The sequence below is a fragment of the Salvelinus sp. IW2-2015 genome, linkage group LG11, assembly GCF_002910315.2.
Source record: "Salvelinus sp. IW2-2015 linkage group LG11, ASM291031v2, whole genome shotgun sequence".
Taxonomy (NCBI): Eukaryota; Metazoa; Chordata; class Actinopteri; order Salmoniformes; family Salmonidae; genus Salvelinus; species Salvelinus sp. IW2-2015.
This window is the reverse complement of record NC_036851.1, coordinates 29,334,594-29,355,124: the sequence shown is the minus strand read 5'-3', so window position 1 is coordinate 29,355,124 and position 20,531 is coordinate 29,334,594. Positions and strand designations below refer to the sequence as shown.

Below are 20,531 nucleotides of genomic sequence, written 5' to 3'. Positions count from 1 at the left end.
GTCAGTATTGAGGATAAGCTTCAATTGACACAAGGTTTGTTGAACAGTATAAAAAGCAGTTTGCAAGTTCTGGAAAGCTTTTGTAAGAGACGAGGCACAACAGTAAATAACAGTATCATCAGCATAAAAATGAAGTTCCGCATTTTGGACATTTTTGTCTAAATCATTTATATAAATAGTGAATAAGAGAGGACCAAGTACAGAGCCTTGGGGCACACCATTAAAGACAGACAATTTAACAGACATAAGCCCATCAAATTGAGTGCACTGAGTTCTATCAGACTATCAGATTCTGGGTTTGAGTCCAGGCTCTATCGCAGCCGGCCGCGAACTGGAGACCCATGTGGCGGCACACAATTGGCCCAGTGTTGTCCGGGTTAGGGGAGGGTTTGGCCGGCAGGGATGTCCTTATCCCATCGCGCACTAGCGACTCCTGTGGCGGACCGGGTGCATGCACGCTGACAGTCGCCAGATGTACGGTGTTTCCTCTGATACATTGGTGCGGCTGGCATCTGTGTTAAGTGGGCATTGTGTCAAGAAGCAGTGTGGCTTGGTTGGGTTGTGTTTCGGAGGACGCACGGCTATTGACCTTCGCCTCTCCCGAGTCCGTACGGGAGTTGCAGCGATGAGACAAGACTGTAACTACCAATTGGGGAGAAAAAGGGGTACATTTTTTTAACATAAAAAAAAAAATCCTCTGATCTTTGAGGTGCATTTAAAGCAATAGTGGCTGTGGTAGCCACCAGTGTAAATAATATGTGTGAGTTATTTCAGTAATTGAAGTGTGGATGACAGAAGATAAATAAGCAGTGCAAATTGAAAAGATTAGCATAACAAAGAAAGAAAGAAAACAACAAAGTCAATAGTGACCGAGCCAAAGTTAGAAATCATAACCAGTCGTTTTTCTTTCTGTGCTGTCCCAGTGGCCCAGAGCAGACCTCTCTCGGGGTGAAAGACGTGTGTTGGTTGACTTTAGCAGCACACCCCTGTTAAAGGCCTAGTGAAGTAAAAAACTTAATTGTCTTATGTTTTATATATATTTTCCACATTATGAGATTGGAATAATTCTTTGAAATTGTGAAAATTATGATAATGCCCTTTTAGTGTAAGAGCTGTTTGAAAGTACCACCTTCAGTTTCAGCCTGTTTTGTTGGGATGGAATTTTGGACTGCCTGGTGATGTCACGTCTGCTCCTGCTCCTCCCCTCCTGCGTAAGACTTCGCCAGAGTACTAACCACCGGTCCTGGGATTCATCATTACGCACACCTGTCACTCATTACGCACATTATGATGATTCACACCTGGACTCCATTACCTTCATAATGTCCTCCCCTTTATATGTYACTCTCCCAGGTTCACTCACCAGTTGGTATTGTTCTTGTGTATCAGCATTCTGCCTTATGTTAGTGCCATGTTATTGGTTTTGTTGTTTTATTAAAACATTTCACCTGCTTCCGACTCACCGCCCCATCATTACAGGTGACACCACCAGGTGGTAAATTAGTTAATAGACTATTAAGAAAGTGTTCCAAATCTTTCTGCCTATAACAGCTAGTTTTCCCCTTGCCACTCTGACCACTCCGAGAGAGTCCTAGCAAAGTTCTTGCTTAGAAGCTATTATTATTTTGACCATTTTAATTGAAAACAATCACAGTAAGGTACTTAACTGTTAACCAGAAATTATTTGATATTGAAATCAGAATGACTGCATTGGATCTTCTAATAACTTCTTAGGGTTAGATTTTCACAGATTCCTTTCTTTGCAAATTGAACGAGTGGAAATAAAAAATCGATCGTGCATGCTATATGGACCTTTTTAGGATATGAAAAAGGATTTTATCTAACAAAACGACACTTCGTGTTAAATTGTGACACATCACCTCATCCTACAGTACTGTAGGTGTATGTTTTCCTCATAAGCAACATTGACTGTGGATTCCTCCTGATCACTTTCAATGCTGCATTCCAAGTCTGGCTAATCCACAGATGTCACGCCCTAACCATAGTTTGCGTTCTATAGTTTGCGTTCTATGTTTCTATGTTTTGTTTGGTCAGGGTGTGATATGAGTGGGCATTCTATGTTGTATGTCTAGTTTGTCTGTTTCTATGTGTTTGGCCTGATATGGTTCTCAATCAGAGGCAAGTGTTAGTCATTGTCTCTGATTGGGAGCCATACTTAGGTAGCCTGTTTTGTCTCTGTGGGTTGTGGGTGATTGTTCCTGTTCCTGTGTTTGTGTTCCCTATACGGGACTGTTACGTTTTTGTTCATTCACTTTGTTGTTTTTGTTCAGTGTTCATTTTCTTTATTAAAATATGGACACTTACCACCCTGCGCATTGGTCCTCCGATCCTTCCTACTATTCCTCCTCAGAAGAGGAGGAGACGAGCGTTACAGAATCACCCACCACAACCGGACCAAGCAGCGTGGTACTCAGGAGCAGCGGATTCAGGACTCTTGGACTTGGGAGGAGATTTTGGACGGCAAGGGACCGTGAGTACAGCCGGGAGAATATCGCCGCCCCAAGGCAGAGCTGGAGGCAGCGAAAGCTGAGAGGCGGTGGTATGAGGAGGAAGCACGAAAGCGCGGCTGGAAGCCCGAGAGGCAGCCCCAAAAATGTATTGGGGGGAGACACACGGGGAGTGTGGCTAAGTCAGGTAGGAGACCTGAGCCAACTTCCCGTGCTTACCGTGGAGAGAGAGGGTCCGGGCAGGCACCGTGTTATGCGGAGATGCGCATGGTGTCTCCAGTACGTGTGCATAGCCCAGTGCGGTACATAGCAGCGCCTCGTATCGTCCGGGCTAGAGTGGGAATCGAGCCAGGTGCCATGAAACCGGCTCTACGCATCTGGTCTCCAGTGCGTCTCCTCAGGCCGGCGTACATGGCACCAGCCCTATGCATGGTGTCCCCGGTTCGCCAGCACAGCCCAGTGCGGCCTATTCCACCTCGCCGCACTGGCATGGCTACGGGGAGCATTCAGCCAGGTAGGGTTGGGCAGGCTCGGTGCTCGAGACCTGCAGTGCGCCTCCACGGTCCGGTCTATCCGGTGCCTCCTCCACGTACCAGGCCTCCAGTTCCAGCACCACGCACCAGGCCTACAGTGCGCCTCCAGGGTCCAGTATGCCCTGTTCCTCCTCCCCGCACTCGCCCTGAGGTGCGTGTTCCCAGCCCGGTACCACCAGTTCCGCACCAGCACCCAGGCTACAGTGCGCTCCAGGGTCCAGTATGCCTGTTCCTCCTCCCCGCACTCGCCTGAGGTGCGTGTCCCCAGCCTGGTACCACCAGTTCCGGCACCACGCACCAGGCCTACAGTGCGCCTCGGCAGGCCTGAGCCGGCCTCCTGTCTAGCGCCGCCTGAGCCGCCCTCCTGTCCTGAGCCACCTGAGCCGCCCGTCTGTCCTGAGCCGCCTGAGCCGCCCGTCTGTCTGAGCCGCCTGAGCCGCCCGTCTGTCCTGAGCCGCCTGAGCCGCCGCTGTCTGAGCCGCTGAGCCGTCGTCTGTCCTGAGCCGCCGTCTGTCCTGAGCCGCCTGAGCCGCCCTTCAGTCAGGAGCCGCCTGAGCCGTCCTTCAGTCCAGAGGCGCCTGAGCCGCCTTCAGTCCAGAGGCGCCTGAGCCGCCCTTCAGTCAGAGGCGCTGAGCGCCTTCAGTCCGGAGCTGCCCTTCAGTCCGGAGCTGCCCCTCAGTCCGGAGCTGCCCTTCAGTCCGGAGCTGCCCCTCAGTCGGAGCTGCCTCTAGTCCGGAGCTGCCCCTCAGTCCGGAGCTGCCCCTCAGTCCAGAGGCGCCCCTCAGTCCAGAGGCGCTCCTCAGTCCAGTGGGGCCCTTTATTAGGGTCCCCAGTCCTAGGTCAGCGGCGAGAGTCGCCGCTCCAAAGAGGCCACTGAAGCGGGCAATGACTATGGTGGAGTGGGGTCCACGTCACGCGCCAGAGCCGCCACCGTGGACAGATGTCCACCCAGACCCTCCCCTATAGGTTTAGGTTTTGCGGCCGGAGTCCGCACCTTGGGGGGTTGGTACTGTCACGCCCTGACCATAGTTTGCGTTGTATGTTTCTATGTTTTGTTTGGTCAGGGTGTGATATGAGTGGGCATTCTATGTTGTATGTCTAATTTGTCTGTTTCTATGTGTTTGGCCTGATATGGTTCTCAATCAGAGGCAGGTGTTAGTCGTTGTCTCTGATTGGGAGCCATATTTAGGTAGCCTGTTTTGTCTTTGTGGGTTGTGGGTGATTGTTCCTGTTCCTGTGTTCCTGTGTTTGTGTTCACTCTACGGGACTGTTACGTTTTCGTTCGTTCGTTCACTTTGTTGTTTTTGTTCAGTGTTAATTTTCTTTTTTTAAATATGGACACTTACCACGCTGCGCATTGGTCCTCCGAGCGTCACAACAGAACTGAGTTGATCAAGAAAATCAAGAAAATCTGTCCTCAAAAATGTATCTCAGCATCTCTGAGCCATAAGGAAGCTAACCCTTGCTCAAGATAAAATCTCCAATCTCTAGATGCGGATTTTACTCTATAATCAGAGTCTCAGGAAATTTGACAGTGGAGCGTCTCATCAGCAATGCTCTGCAGTGTGTCAGTCTGGTAAAGTGAAAAGGTCATTGCTGCTTGACTGAGAATCCAGTAATTGAACATTCCCTCGGTTTCCTAACTCATCAGCACGTCTGGAGGGAACATGGATGGGTGATTTACTGTTGGCGCCTCGGCCCATGTGTGACTGGTCATGCTTGAGACAAACCTTCAAAAGATCTGACACGAAACAGTCTGCAGGAAATCGCGTGTGTGTGTGTCCATCCATATATCTGTCAGCCTTTGTTTTGTGTTAATGGGCACCACATAGACCATCAATAGACATCATAAAAAGTATTTTCAGTTTCATTATCACATTTGAATTCTCATGGGACATGCACTGCATTAGTGGAAACGGAAAACTATTGTCTTTTAAAAACTAACAAAGCAAAGGAATAAAAAAATAGTAGGCTAATGTAATGGGAATTTTGATGTTTGTGTTTTTCTTATAACTCATTTATGTGTTATATTCATGTCCTGTTCTAATAACCAATTTCTGTGTTCATGCAAGTGACTGATTTAACGAATCCTCACTTATCAGTATTTGTCACGCCTGCTCCCTCTTCCTCTCTCTGGCGCTCGAGGGCACCAGGCTGCCCTTCATTATGCACACCTGGCACCATCATTATGCGCATCAGCGCTCATTGGAATCACCTGGACTCCTTCACTTTATTGATTGCTTCTTTATCTGTCTATTCCTCAGTTTAATCCCCGTGTCAGCATTATTGTCATTTTTGTTTTCCCCTGCCCAGATGCTGTCCGTATTCTGTTCCTGTCCGTGTTTCATTAAATGTTCACTCCCTGTACTTGCTTCTCATCTCCAGCATCGGTCCTTACAGTATCTGCAATTTGGCAGTATGCCCAGACCTTGTTTTGAGAACGAACGAAAGATATCTCAGTTTCAAGGTCTCAGCTTAGAGAGAAGAAGCCTCGTGAGGTATTGGTCTGTCACATGTTATGAACCAGTATTGGTTGATCACATGAATGAAACAAAACGGTAATAATTAATTCATTATGCTAAATCATGTAAATATAACTTGGCTGTGTATAGCCATATATAAGACAACTGCTGGGACTGCCCAGGGAGAGCTCCTGATTGACATGTTTACTCTTGGTGCATTGAGTTGGTTGGAACCTCTCCTGCGTGCTGACAAATAAACAATGATTAATTTAAGATTGACTTTGAGTGTCCCTGTGTATGAATTTCCATGAAGAATTGGTGTCAACGAACAGCATGATTGATTCTGTCTGCGGAGCTAGGATAGCTATCCAGCTATCCTGCGAGGAAAACTGGTGGCGCATTTTATGAAACATGGAGGAATTTTCCTGTCTGACCAAAAGCGGAGGAGACCCGCCCAGACCACACCCTTACTATGAGCAGCCCAGGAGGAGACACATCATCCGCGAACAATTGAGGGACGGCAACTGATTTCAGTAAGAGAATTTCAATGAATCTGTATAAAAATATAAACATTTGTAAAAAATAAAATCAAGGCAGGTAACGCATAAAAAGGTACCCATAGCCTTATAGAGAGAAGGCTATTGACTAGTTTTATGAGAAGACTAGAGTGAGAGCGTAATGATACCATGGAAAGCACTGCTGACAGCTGTCTGTAGGCATTTAGAAGAAATGTCTATGTGGTCTGCAGCCACTAAAAAATAACACAAGGTATTTTTGAGTATGGGGTGTTATTTATAGGTATAGCAAGTAGCGACAAGAGAACCATTGATGATACATATGGTGCATAGCAAGTAACAACAAGAGATAATCGTTGACGATGCACGTGTTAATGAGGAGATTACCGAGTGTTTTTGTGAATAGTACTAAGTGAATGTGGATGTGAAAGTTGTGTGATTGTGAGATATGGAATAATAAGCTGAAATATTGATATTTGGATAACAAGAGCTGATTGTAATGTGGATAATAAATGATTGAACTTATTACTATTAAGATTGAAATTTGACATTAGGATAATAATCTGATTGAAATGTGGATAATAAAAGGATTGAAATTAAGCTATTAAGCATTGCGTGAATGAGAGCTGTAAGGGGACTAGCTCACATGTGAAAGAGGTGAATGATTGCCCCAACCAGTTCTGTGAGCTGAGTTTTTCAATCTGTAACGTTATCTAGGAAGAGTGGCTGCTGCCTTGGGGATCCGTAATAAATACAAATTTAAATCTAGGGGTCTGTCCAACACCACCGTTGGATCTACAGTCAGAGGATAACATGTCTCGTTAGTAAAGAGGATAACATGTCTCGTTAATAATGAGGATAACATGTCTCATCAGTGGAGTTTGCTGTATAACGTTATTATGTATGGGGATATGAAAGAAGAGAGCACTATTTCTGCATATGCTGTTAAATAGAGCTAGTGTAAATATCTAAACCCCTGTATGAATAGAACACTAGTCTAGATGAGGAATYTGTGATGTAACACAAATGTATAATGGGTTACTAGAGATAAAGTACCATAATATTTGTATAATGGGTTACTATGATGATCTGATGAAGTAAGAATAGAAAAATTATAATAATATACAACCTGCACACCCACACGTAGACATAGGTAAGTGGAGTAAAAAGTATTCTGTTCAGAGTGGTCCCTTTACGGATAATTTGATAAAGATGAGGTTAATCCTTTGACGCGTACAATCACGTATTTGTGATCATTGTTGACTGGTCCCTGCAGCGTACCATCACAAATATGTGATTGGAACAGCAGCAACAGAACGCATGACACAACAAACGCGTCTAAACACCATTGTTGTCTGAACAGCATCTAAATATTATTTTGTACTGATGGAAAGTAAGTCTTACTTTATTCCTCAATTTGAACTTTTATTGTAAAAGATAAATGCTAACTTCATCATCCAAGCATCACACGGAACACATCCACAGCCAAACTCATTCAATAAATCAGTCTAAATAACAGGTTGCGCTGACAAAAAACCAAAACATAATGTAACGACCCTGGATTTTTAAACGCGGAAATCTACTCTGCCGCACGAACATGCTTTTGCGGCACAGTCGATAGCGCGCCGGACTTCGGGCTAGAAGGTCGAAGGTTCGAGACCTGCTCCCTGCTGTTTCATTACATTGGTGTCAGAAGTGATCGGACCTTGCATCCACGACAGTGCGTGTGCTTGGCCGGTGAGCGCGTTCCTGTAAGACGTAGCTAGCGCGAGGACGCGCTCTTTGAAAGGAGGGAGTAGTGTAACGACCCTGGGTTTATAAGCGCGGAAATCGACTCTGCCGGTCGAGCATGCTTTTGCGGCACAGTCGATAGCCCGCTGGATTTCGGGAAAGAAGGTCGGCGGTTCGAGACCTGCTCCCTGCTGTTTCATTACAATAGGTTAGCGACCTAACAGCTAGACTAGTTTACAATGTACCACATCTCTGGTGAGCACAAAAGACTAATGTAATGTTGTTTAGAAAATAAATGTGTGTCAACTAAACTAACAGCAACTACATTCTTTATTATGGCAGCCATGTTTGTTTACGTTTGCGAAAACACCCTAATCCCAGAATGCGAATTCACTATAATGCCGCATTCAAAACAACTGGGAAATCGGAAATCTCTGACTAGAAATGGGGGAAGGTATCGTGGTGGAGGAAATATTACTATGATGGGGGATTTATCAATAAACACAGGAGAAGTTTATAAACTAAATAAAAAGAAACTATAAATGTACTGTATAGTTAGTAATACTTGAAGTTTTTATAAATGTAACCACGTTTTGGAAGGAGAGCAATAACTGGTCCACCCATGTAACATTCAGATGGCGCCAAAGCATAAACCTAGATAATCCTGTCTAGCGCCATAGTTTACGATACCCCATTATCTACAACCTCGCTTCACTCACGCCACGTTCTCTGCATACAATATAGCTGATTAGACGCACGCACCATTCAATCTGAACGCCTGCACAAACTACCTCACTGTTACGTTCGTAAAAACGTATGTTGAGTTCCACATAATTTATTAAAGAAGTGAAACTTTAGCAAAGACAAAACAATAAACAAAAAACTAACAAACAACGAACCGTGACTACAACACTAACTCAAAACATAAACAATATCCCATAACCCACAGGTGGAAAAAATGCTACTTAAATATGATCCCCAATTAGAGACAAAGATAGCCAGCTGCCTCTAATTGGGAATCATACCAAAACCCCAACATAGAAAAAACAACATAGAACCCCACATAGAAAATATAAACTAGACTAACCCCCCGTCACACCCTGACCTACTCCACCATAGAAAATAAAGGCTCTCTATGGTCAGGACGTGACACTCACTTTGTTGGTAACATGACTTTGTCCACCACCCTGTTCTCATTGTCCTCCGCCTCGACCAGGCTAAAACCTATCCAAGCCATAATACTCACCACATTTGATGAGAAATATCTTCCTCGCTTGGTGATGAGGCAGGCATCTGTAGGCTACATGTCCAGTGGTGATAATATGTTGACATGGGGATGAAATGTAGCCACCGCTATAGTCTCGTTTTTCCAGGGGAGAATAAATTAAATTCATTTTTAAAAATTAAGAAAAAGTATTTAGGATGCCAGCCTTTTCCGGCCTTAGCAATGGTCGGCATATGTAATATATGCTCATACCACGCTCTCACTTTTTGTATGCCACCACTGTATCAAATACACCGGATTTAGCGCCTCAGGTTTCCCGCCCTATCTCACAAGTGCAGCCCCGCAGACAAGCTAATAGAAAAGCCTCTTTCAGATAATAAAAAATGTAATATAGACGATAATAATAATTATTCAATAATACTATAGATTCTCACTGCTACTACTATAGGAAGAAAGTTTTATAAAGCCTCATATGAAGCAGACATTGCGATATTGATACAATGTGGTTTGTAGAGAATAGCGACAAAATGCAACAATCAAATTCTAGAACTGCAGCATAGAATTCTGGTACCGCGTGCTAAAAGAACTCACGCTGTAAGGGCCGTTATTAACATTTATAACTTACGTGTCAAAAGGTTAAGCTCGGGGCCCTGGGTCTGAACCCCGCCCTGTGCAACTGGATCCTGCACTTCCTGACGGGCCACCCCAAGGTTGTGAAGGTAGGAAACAACACTTCAACTTCGATGATCCTCAACTCAGGGGCCCTACAAGGGTGCATGCTCAGCCCCCTCCTGTATTCCCTGTTCACCCATGACTGCGTGGCCACGCACGCCTCCAACTCAGTCATCAAGTTTGCAGACAACACAACAGTAGTAGGCCTGATTACCAACAATAACGAGACAGCCTACAGAGAGGAGGTGAAGGCCCTGGGAGTGTGGTACCAGGAAAATAACCTCTCACTCAATGTCGACAAAACAAAGGAGCTGATTGTGGACTTCTGGAAACAGCAGATAGAGCATCGACGGGACCGCAGTGGAGCAGGTGGAAAGCTTCAAGTTCCTCAGCGTACACATCACTGACGATCTGAAATGGTCCACCCACACAGTGTGGTGAAGAAGGCGCAACAGAGCCTCTTCAACCTCAGGAGGCTGAATAAATTTGGCCTGTCCTCTAAAACCCTCACAAACTTTTACAGATGAACAATTGAGAGCATCCTGTCGGGCTGTATCACCGTCTGGTACGGCAACTGCACCGCCATCAACCGCAGTGCTCTCCAGTCTGCCCAATGCATAATCGAGGGCAAACTACCTGCCCTCCAGGACACCTACAGCACCCGATGTCACAGGAAGGCCAAAAAGATCAAAGACAACAACCACCCAAGCCACTGCCTGTTCACCCCGTTATCATCCAGAAGGCGAGGTCTGTACAGGTGCATCAAAGCTGGGGCCGAGAAACTGAAAAACTGTTTCTATCTCAAGGCTATCAGACTGTTAAATAGCCATCACCAGGCGGCCTCCATCCGGTTAAGTAACCCTGCACCTTAGAGGCTGCCGCCCCATATACATAGACTTTAAATCACTGGCCACTTTAATAATGGAACACTAGTCACTTTAATAAATCTTTACATATTTTTGCTTTACTCATTTCATATGTATATACTGTATTTAGTATATGCCACTCACATATTGCTCATCCTAATCTTTATATATTCCTTAATTCCATTATTTTACTTTTAGATTGTGTGTATTGTTGTGAATTGTTAGATATTACTGCACTGTTGGAGCTAGAAACCCAAGCATTTCGCTACACCCGCAATAACATCTGCTAAAAATGTGGATGTGACAAATACATCTGATTTGATTTTGATTTGATCTACAAAGCCCTTCACCATCTTATCTCTCAGACCTTCTTCTCCCCCACCAACCCACAACGCAATCAGTTCTGCCACAGTGGGCCACCTTGTCATCCCCAGGTTGATTCTCCAGAGCTTTGGCGACAGGGCCTTCTCCAGGGTTGCTCCTAGGCTCTGGAACATCACTATCTTTCAATCCCTCCTAAAGCCCCACCTCTTTGACAAGGCCTACCCTTAAGCCCCCCACCCCTCCTAAGACACACTCTCTTCACCGTACTGAGCAGCACCTAACCCTTACCCAAACTGGGTTCAAATCGAGATCCCAACCATCCCCCTCCCCATAGACTCATACCTCACACTCTTTCCCTTCTGTCCGCCCACTTCTTTTTTATTAATGTCTTGTTTAGTCTGTTTTGTTTTTTATTTCTATAATTGTAAAGCAACTTTGGGTCCTTGAAAAGCTCCATATAAGTCCAATCTATTATTATTATTATTATTGTGTACGTAACCAATAACATTTTATTTTGATTGGAGTGAAATATTGCATGAACTCTTCGAGACAAAAGTATAATTCAAATGGATTTGAGTCAAATGTTGTATGCTGGGACTTTTACTAAATAAAACTCATTAACTGTTGATATACTGATTTATATATGTGCTGTAGCAATACATTTATATTCTCCTATAATAACAGAAAATAGCAAATACCTTGAAATCTGGCCTTATTTACTCACCCCCTTCTGAGTCACTTGGCACTGCAAAAGGCTGCTGGTCAGGAGCACTGGAGGTTGCATCTTCCCTGTCCAAGCCAGTGGTTATCTGTCAAGCGACAGACATATGGGTACACTCACAATCGCCCCCAGTCCACCTATTATGGCATCATTGACTTGAATGGGGACCCCAGTTCTATTAATTCTTATTTCTATGGAGGTAACTAGTGACAACCCTGAAGGGCTTGAGCCTTCTGGTTCAAGATTCACAAAGCCTAGCAACAAACATCTTAAAACTTCTTCGGGATCGGTGTCCTTTCAACGGGACAGTGGAAGGGCAGGTTGTAAGTAAAAATAACATTTCCCAGGACAGACATATCTGATATTGGCAGAAAGCTTAAATTCTTGTTAATCTAACTGCACTGTCCAATTTACAGTAGCTATTACAGTGAAATAATAGCATGCTATTGTTGCACAATTTTGAACATGAAAAGTTATTAATAAACAAATTAGGCACATTTGGGCAGTCTTGATACAAAATTTTGAACAGAAATGCAATGGTTCATTGGATCAGTCTAAAACGTTGCACATACACTTATGCCATCTAGTGGCCAAAATCTAAATTGCTCCTGGGCTGGAATAATACATTATGGTCTTTCTCTTGCATTTCAAAGATGATGGTACAAAAAAAGAACAGTTGGTTTTTCTTTGTATTATCTTTTACCAGATCTATTGTGTTATATTCTACTACATTCCTTTCACATTTCCAGAAACTTCAAAGTGTTTCCTTTCAAATGGTACCAAGAATATGCATATCCTTGCTTCAGTGCCTGAGCTACAGGCAGTTAGATTTGGGTATGTCATTTTAGGCGGAAAAAAAAAAAAAAGTGGCTAATCCTTATCATATAATATAATTTCATGAAATCACAAGTCCAATACAGCAAATGAAAGATAAACATCTTGTGAATCCAGCCAACATTTCCGATTTTTTAAATGTTTTACAGCGAAAACACAATATATATTTATGTTAGCTCACCACAATAGCCAAACACACAACGCCATTTTTTCACCGCAAACATAGCTTTCACAAAACCCACAAATAGAGATAAAATGAATCACTAACCTTTGAACAACTTCATCAGATGACAGTCTTATAACATCATGTTATACAATACATTTATGTTTTGTTCGAAAATGTGCATATTTATAGGTATAAATCGTAGTTTTACATTGCAGCCATCGTCACAAATAGCACCAAAACAGCCAGAATAATTACAGAGAGCAACGTGAAATACATAAATACTCATCATAAAACATTTATGAAAAATACATGTTGTACAGCAAATCGAACATGTGCATATTTATAGCTACAAATCGTGGTTTTACATTGTGAATACGGCGCCAAAATGCACCAAATTGTCCAGAGAAATTTTGGACAGTCACGTAATCTAACCAAAAAACTCATCATAAACTTTGCTAAAAAATACATGTTGTACAGCAAATGAAAGATACACTGGTTCTTAATGCAACCGCTGTGTTAGATTTTTAAAAATGACTTTAGTACAAAGTACAGCATGCAATAATCTGAGACAGCGCCCAGCCATTCTCCGCCATGTTGGAGCCAACATATTCCACAAAAATACGAAATAACATCATAAATATTCTCTTACCTTTGATGATCTTCCATCAGAATGTAGTGCAAGGAGTCCTAGATCCACAATAAATCGTTGTTTTGTTTTAGAATGTCCATTTCTTCTGTCGAATTAGCAACTTTGGCTAGCATGGTGGAGCGCACATGTCCATCCAACTCTTGGCGCATGGAACGAAAAATTCCAAAAGTCACAATAAACGTCAAATAAACTGGTCAAACTCAGTTGAAAATCCATCTTTATGATGTTTTTCTCATATGTATCCAATAACGTCCAAGACGGAGCATTTCGTTGTGTCTACCTAACGCATTTCAGAAAWGAATATGGTGCGCTCTAGTGCGCAGCTAAATACTGCCAATATGGCGGACCTGTCACTCCAAAAGCTCTCATTCGGTCTCACATCAAGCTAGACACCCCATTCAACATTCTACTGCCTGTTGACATCTAGTGGAAGTCGTATGAAGTGCATACAGATCCATAAATATAAGGCAATTGAATAGGCAAGGCCTTACACAGACACCCATTTTCAGAATTTTCACTTCCTGTTTGGAAGTTTGCTGCCAAATGAGTTTTGTTTTACTCACAGATGTAATTCAAACAGTTTTAGAAACTTCCGAGTGTTTTCTATCCAATAGTAATAATAATATGCATATCGTATGATCTAGAACAGAGTACGAGGCCGTTTAATTTGGGCACTATTTTTTCCCAAAGTGAAAACAGCGCCCCCTATTAAGAAGAAGTTTTAAGAAGATTTGTAAGTTGTTTGAGAAGTTTGTGAGAAAATCATTAAATCTTAAGATATTGTTGAGGAATTGCACTTAAGAACTATTTTATGAACTTCTTTTTTTCTCTTAAGAATCTTCTTACGTTTTTGTACAGCGCCATATTTTCCTAACGGGAAACCCTGAGGGTTTAGTTTTTAGTTTTTCTTGGAATAGAAACACCATAATATTAATCAAATTAATTAAGSTACATTTCTTAAAATTAATCCCATATACTATTATCTTACAAAAAAGGTTTTAAATTATTTAGTACAACCAATATTAAAAACTGTCAAATGCTTCTCAAAGATGTCCTCTGGTGGTCAAACTAGCACTAACTAGCATTAACCCTTTCATGCGTGAGTTCCAAATATCTCTAACGGTCGCCCCAGCGTGAGTTTTTTTATGCACGTAATGTTAGAACGTTCTCTCCATTCCAGAATGTGATTGTTACGCAACAGTACATTTAATCCGCGCTGCCCTCAAACCAAGGCACGCAGCCTGTTTTTATTTATAAACTGTTTTCAACTTCAATTTCAAATGATTTTCGAACAAGTTTTTATTTTCTAAGAACAGTTTGAATTGAGGTGTGTTCCGCCTCCTCATTCATTCACATAACAATTGTCATTTTTACTTTTCTGGACCATTAATTTTTCAGACATTTCTGACCCAGACAAAATTCCCCAAGCACTACCCAATTGTTTGTGCAGTTCAAGTCTGCACACACGTGTTCACATTTTCCATCTGTTGTTTTCATTACTAATAATAACTTTGGAAATGTGTGCGTTTCTATCAAAGTACGTGCCTTATTACGTTATAATAGTTTCTGTATGTCTTTTCTATTGTAGCTCACTGTGTGTATGGAGCATAATATATTTGTGTATATTCCTTATAACCGCGGACATGTGAGGTAACGTTCCTCATTTCATAACCTTTATGATGTTATATTCAATCGTGCTTATGTAGCTAGTTACATTCTTCTATTAGCTCTGTAAAAAATGCTAATTGCATCTGAGAAGTATTAGCTTGTGTTGTATTTTGAAGCTCCTCTGGCCTTATGACTCCAAAGTGGCGCAGCGGTCTACGGCACTGCATCTTAGTGCTAGAGGCATCACTACAGACACCCTGGTTCGAATCTAGGCTGTAACACAACCAGCTGATTGGGAGTCCCATAGGGCGGTGCACAATTGGCCTAGCGTCATCCGAGTTTGGCCGGTGTAGGCCGTCATTGTAAATAATAATTTGTTGATAAATGACTTGCCTAGTTAAATTAATAAAAAAATATGACCATGGTTTGTTTTTATTTGGCATATTTAGCATAGCTCTGTTCTGCCCTGCCTTGACCCCTTGTGGAGCTCAAAAGTTAGTTTCTTACTGTTATAACTCAAATTTGTGATTTTTGACAAATAAAATATACTATTTTTATAGCAGTGTTTTATGTTACTTCTTTGTAATATTATTTTATTGCTATATCCTTATATTGTATTCTAATGAATAATTCCTCTTTATTCTGTACTTTCAGAAACCACAAACAGTATTTGCCAATATCATAACTGGAACTGGAGCTGGACATCTTTGGAGCTGAAGATTGAGGACAGCTTTTGTATGCTAGTGTACACTCCTTAACAGTTTTACTGGATGAAAACACAGCAAGAAAACACATAGGCCAATATGTAATAGTCATCTATTTTATTGCAGTATTGGTGGTGGTTGGCTGAATAACAACTTGTTTTACTAGAGGGGGAAAAAATGAATATACATAACCCATATTTAATATTCACGCAGTGACTGAACAACTTCATTTCCACCCCCACCTCTAAAGGCATAGTATCATGGCAGGTCACCTGTCAAGTCACCTGTCAGGTCAGTCTGTCACTAATTGCTGCAGATGTGCTCAATAGTGCTTGAGCATATGATACTCCCCAAAGCATGGTGAAATACGTAGAGGTGTATCACAAGCTAAACACATGTATTTTGTCAACTTCCCCTGCTTACTTCTCCTGGTGCCAGACAGGCAGACTTTGCAGTGCCTCCATGGGTGACTACCTTGAGCATCAGTTTGAGGGACTTTGCAGGGAAATTGCCGTGCAGTGAGGCGTAGGGGATTGTCCACAGCAGGACGACCCCCAGTGGATGGGCGCCGAGGGGTGTGGTGCTCCTCCAGCAGCTCTCTCATGAGGATCTCTCTGTACTTTTGGTAGGTAATTACTTTACCTATGAGGGAGTGGGGAGGATGAGGGAAGGGAGAGGATGATGAGGCAGTGGGTAGGTGGGTGAGATATTGTCACTATAATTGCATAATGGAACTGTATATGATTTGCATGTGAACTGTACATCCAATTACAAAAATACCTTGTTCAGGATCCATCTCACCTGTTAGTTGGTGGTGAACTATGTGGCCATTGAGGGCAGAAGTGTCGATCAGATGGAAAAATATCTTGTCACCGATCCCTCCGGAACTTTCATTACGCACACCTGGCCTCTATTCCCAGTGATTAGTAATTGTATAAGTGTGCCCTTGGTTTACCATTGTCCTGTCGATTATTGTTACTATGTCCGTTGGTCGTGTGAGTACCTGTGCTGTGTGTTTTGGCTTTTGTGCCATTGTGGATTGCGCAGATGATTACGGGTCTCATCCCGTGTGATAATCATTGTGCGCTTGCGTTATTTATTCAAGGTACTCCTCGCTCTTTTGTTTGGGTTTCAACCCTGGGTGTTGTATACGTGTTTGATTGGTCCTTTACATGGCACTCTGTAATTTGGGTGAAAAAAATTATAAAAAATTACGCATTCTTGCACCTGTCTCCTGACCCTTTAACGTGACACTTCTTATACCACTTGATTGTTTTCTGAGTGCATTTCACAAAGATGTTTATCATGTCCGCCTTATCCACTGCCCCCATTTTGAGGTTATAGTCAAGCACGCAGTCTGGTTTGATTTTTCTTTCTCCCGTCAGGTGGTCCACCTTCCCTGTGGCCGACATAGTTGCTGTATGGACAGTGGAGAGGACATGGACTCGTTTGTCTCGTTTGTCATGCCACTTTACTGCCAGCTGTTGACTGTTCTCCTTGAACTCCACCTCCCCTCTCTGCATCTTCCTGCATCCGAATGCTGGCATTCCCTTCCTGTTCGACCTGACTGTGCCACAGGCCCCTGTGCTGTTGAAGATCAGATGCTGGAAGAGTGTGCGACTGCTGTAACAATTGTCCACATACAAAGTGTGTCCCTTGCCGAGATGAGGAGCCAGCATGGTCATCACCACGGACCTGGACACCCCAAGCCCCTCAATGTTGGACCCTGTGTAAACTATAATGTTCTGGACAAATCCTGTCTTCACGTCACACATGACAAAGAACTTGACCCCAAACCTGTGCCTTTTGGAGGGAAAATATTGACGAACCGCCAGCCTACCTTTCCATAACATCAGGGACTCATCAATGCATAGGTCCTTGTATGGCACAAACACCCGACCAAATGCTGATGTCAGGCTGGTAAGAACATTTCTTATTTTGTATAACGGTCATTTAGGATGGCAGTAGCATTGTTGACGAAATGCAGGCATCACAGCAGAACTAGGAAGCGGTCTTGGGAAAAGAGGGTGCCAAAGAAGGGAATGGCAAACATAGGATCTGTGCTCCAGTAGTCTCTTAGGGAGTTCTTCTTTACTATCCCCATGAGAAAGACTGTCACCAGGAAGGTATACATTTCACTAATTGTGGTTGTCACCCATTTAGCGAGTCCCCCCCCCCACTCCTGGCTCTCTCTTCTCCTGTAGTTCCAAGGCATAGCGATTGGTCTCCTCTACTATGTCTCCCACCAGCTTCTCTGTCAGAAACAACTTGAAGCACTCTGCCTCAGATGGAAATGGCAAGGGGCGTTGCACTCCAGACTGGGACTCATCAAAGCAAACAGCAGGGCCAGGAGGGGTGAAATGGCTGGCGGCCTTCCAGCTACCACAAAACTCCTGTACTTCATCCACTGTCTGTCTGCCTCCATCACCACCAGCATCTTCAAAAGGGACCTGGGACTTCGTCAGTGGACAAGTTGTCCTCAGATTCAGGGTTCTCAATGGCTAAAAGGTTGGGGAGCAGCTCCTCCCTGTCACTATCAGAATCTGATCCTGACTTTCATACTCAGACTYGTTGTCAGAATTTTAAAAAGTCTCCAGAATTTCCGCATTTATGAGTTGTCTCCTTTTGAAAGACATTGCTGATGCTACAGCTTAGCTACATACATAAACAACAACACTGAATGGCTCAGAGTGGGAGTGAGAGGTTACGTGATTGACTGCCAGCACGCGCCACTTGTATCAATAAATCACCCAGAAAATGTTTTGTGTGATAATTATTTATATAGTTACGGTTTGATTTTCAATGACCGGTGACAAGTCATGCATTCCCGATTCTTGCATAGATTGTAATGGGCACATATTGTGTGTAAAATACTTTTTTGAAGGTTGTACTGTTTATGATGATCTAAGCTAATTCCAGCGGTGTGTGGAGCCATGTTTGTTGACATACAATGCATTCTGGGTTTCACGTAATCGTCTGTCGGACCAAAGATGTTATAACAAAATGAGTTGAGTAAGGGTGCACTCATTTTTTGAGAACTTCCAGAAATGAATGGTGGGATGTGAATGATGGTAGACGACCCCCCCCCCCCTTGAACATGCATACTATAAATAGACCAAACTCATCTTGTCTTCTCTATTCCTTGGTTTCCGTGAGAAAAAAAGCGTGTCAGCGCACAAACTACCCATCGTCGGATTACTTTCAATTTCTAGAGAGTGTTTTACTCAATTAATTTAGATCAATGGTGAGCTCACCCGTGATGTGATGCAATTATAAATAGTAATTACTATTTCATATTGTAGTTTGTCAGCGAGAGTTATACAAATATGACTGCTTGTGTTACCTCAATCTTTCCTCAGTTAGCGCTAGAAAAAATATAGCCTACATTTTTCCTGTTTGGATGATTGTGTTATGCTGTAGATACCGCTGTGAATGTCTGAACATTGCATCCAAAAGTAAACTGTTCACATTCTGGACATAACTTTGTAAGGACTGCATTTGTGCAAAATGTTTCTGAAAAAACAATGTGGCCAGCTCAAGCTGATTGTTGCGTCATTCGAAACTGGCCATTCTAAATAGGCGTTCTAAATAAATCACACCGGTGTGATCATAAGCTACAGGGACCACTGTAGAATGATGACACCCGTTTGATGGTATGTGTGAAAGGGTCAATGGCAACAATGGCTGACAGTTAAATAATGTGGCATAGGTGTGCTGCAGTATGACACAACTTTTAAATTAATAACCACTGAACATAAAGCTGTCCCAGCAGAGCTTACTTTTCTTTTCGATTACAACAGGTGTAGAAATGCTTTACCGTGAAATGTTTATTTACAAGCCCTTAACCAACAGTGCAAGAGTTAAAAAAATAACAAAAATTAACACAATAAAATAACAATAACAAGGCTATATACAGGGCGTACTGGTTTCGAGTCAATGTGCAGGGGTACAGGTTAGTTGAGGTAATTTGTACATGTAGGTAGGGGTAAAGTGACTATGCATAGATAATAAACAACGAGTAGCAGCAGTGTACAAAACAAATGGAGGGGGTGTCAATGCAAATAGTCCGGTGGCCATTTGATTAATTGTTCAGCAGTATTATGGCTTGGGGGTAGAAGCTGTTAAGGAGCCTTTTGGTCCTAGACTTGGTGATCCGGTACTACTTGCCRTGCGGTAGCAGAGAACGGTCTATGACTTGGGTGACTGGAGTCTCTGACAATTTTATGGGCTTTCCTCTGACACCGCCTATTATATAGGTCCTGGATGGCAGGAAGCTTGGCCCCAGTGATGTAATGGGCCGTACGTACTACCCTCTGTAGCGCCTTGCGGTCAGATGCCGAGCAGTTGCCATACCAGGCAGTGATGCAACCGGTCAGGATGCTCTCAATGGTGCAGCTGTAGAATTTTGAGGATCTGGGGACCCAAACCAAACCTTTTTCAGTCTCCTGAGGGGGAAAAGCTTTTGTCTTGCCATATTCACAACTGTCTTGGTGTGTTTGGWCCATGATAGTTAGTTGAAACTTGAAACTCTCGACCCCCTCCACTTCAGCCCCGTCGATGTTAATGGGGTCCTGTTCGGCCCTCCTTTTCCTGTAGTCCACGATAATCTCCTTTGTCTTGCTCACATTGAGGGAGCGGTTGTTGTCCTGGCACCACACTGCCAGTTTTCTTACCTCCTCCCTATAGGCTGTCTCATCGTTGTCGGTGATCAGGCCTACCACTGTTGTGTCATCGGCAAATTTAATGATGATGTTGGAGTCGTGCCTGGCCATGCTGTCATGAGTGAACAGGGAGTATAGGAGGGGACTGAGAACGCACCCCTGAGGGGCCCCCGTGTTGAGGATCAGGGTGGCGGATGTGTTGTTACCTACAGTTGAAGTAGGATGTTTATATACAGTTAGGTTGGAGTCATTAAAACTCAGAAAATTTCTTGTTAACAAACTATAGTTTTGGCAAGTTGGTTAGGACATCTACTTTTTGCATGACACTAGTAATTCTTCCAACAATTGTTTACAGACAGATTATTTCACTTATAATTCACTGTATCACAATT

The 20,531-nt window shown here is 43.1% G+C and overlaps 1 long non-coding RNA gene across 2 annotated transcripts; it reads left to right on the top strand.

The window, feature by feature from the left end:
• Positions 1–5,950: 5,950 nt before the first annotated feature.
• Positions 5,951–18,454, top strand: LOC111969617 (uncharacterized). Of its 2 annotated transcripts, XR_002878023.3 has the most exons (4): positions 5,951–5,996; positions 15,429–15,769; positions 15,921–16,103; positions 16,864–18,454. It is a non-coding gene; the product is annotated as an uncharacterized lncRNA (long non-coding RNA). The 2 variants fall into 2 exon arrangements; XR_011480529.1 differs by having other exon boundaries at positions 15,429–16,103.
• Positions 18,455–20,531: the final 2,077 nt, after the last annotated feature.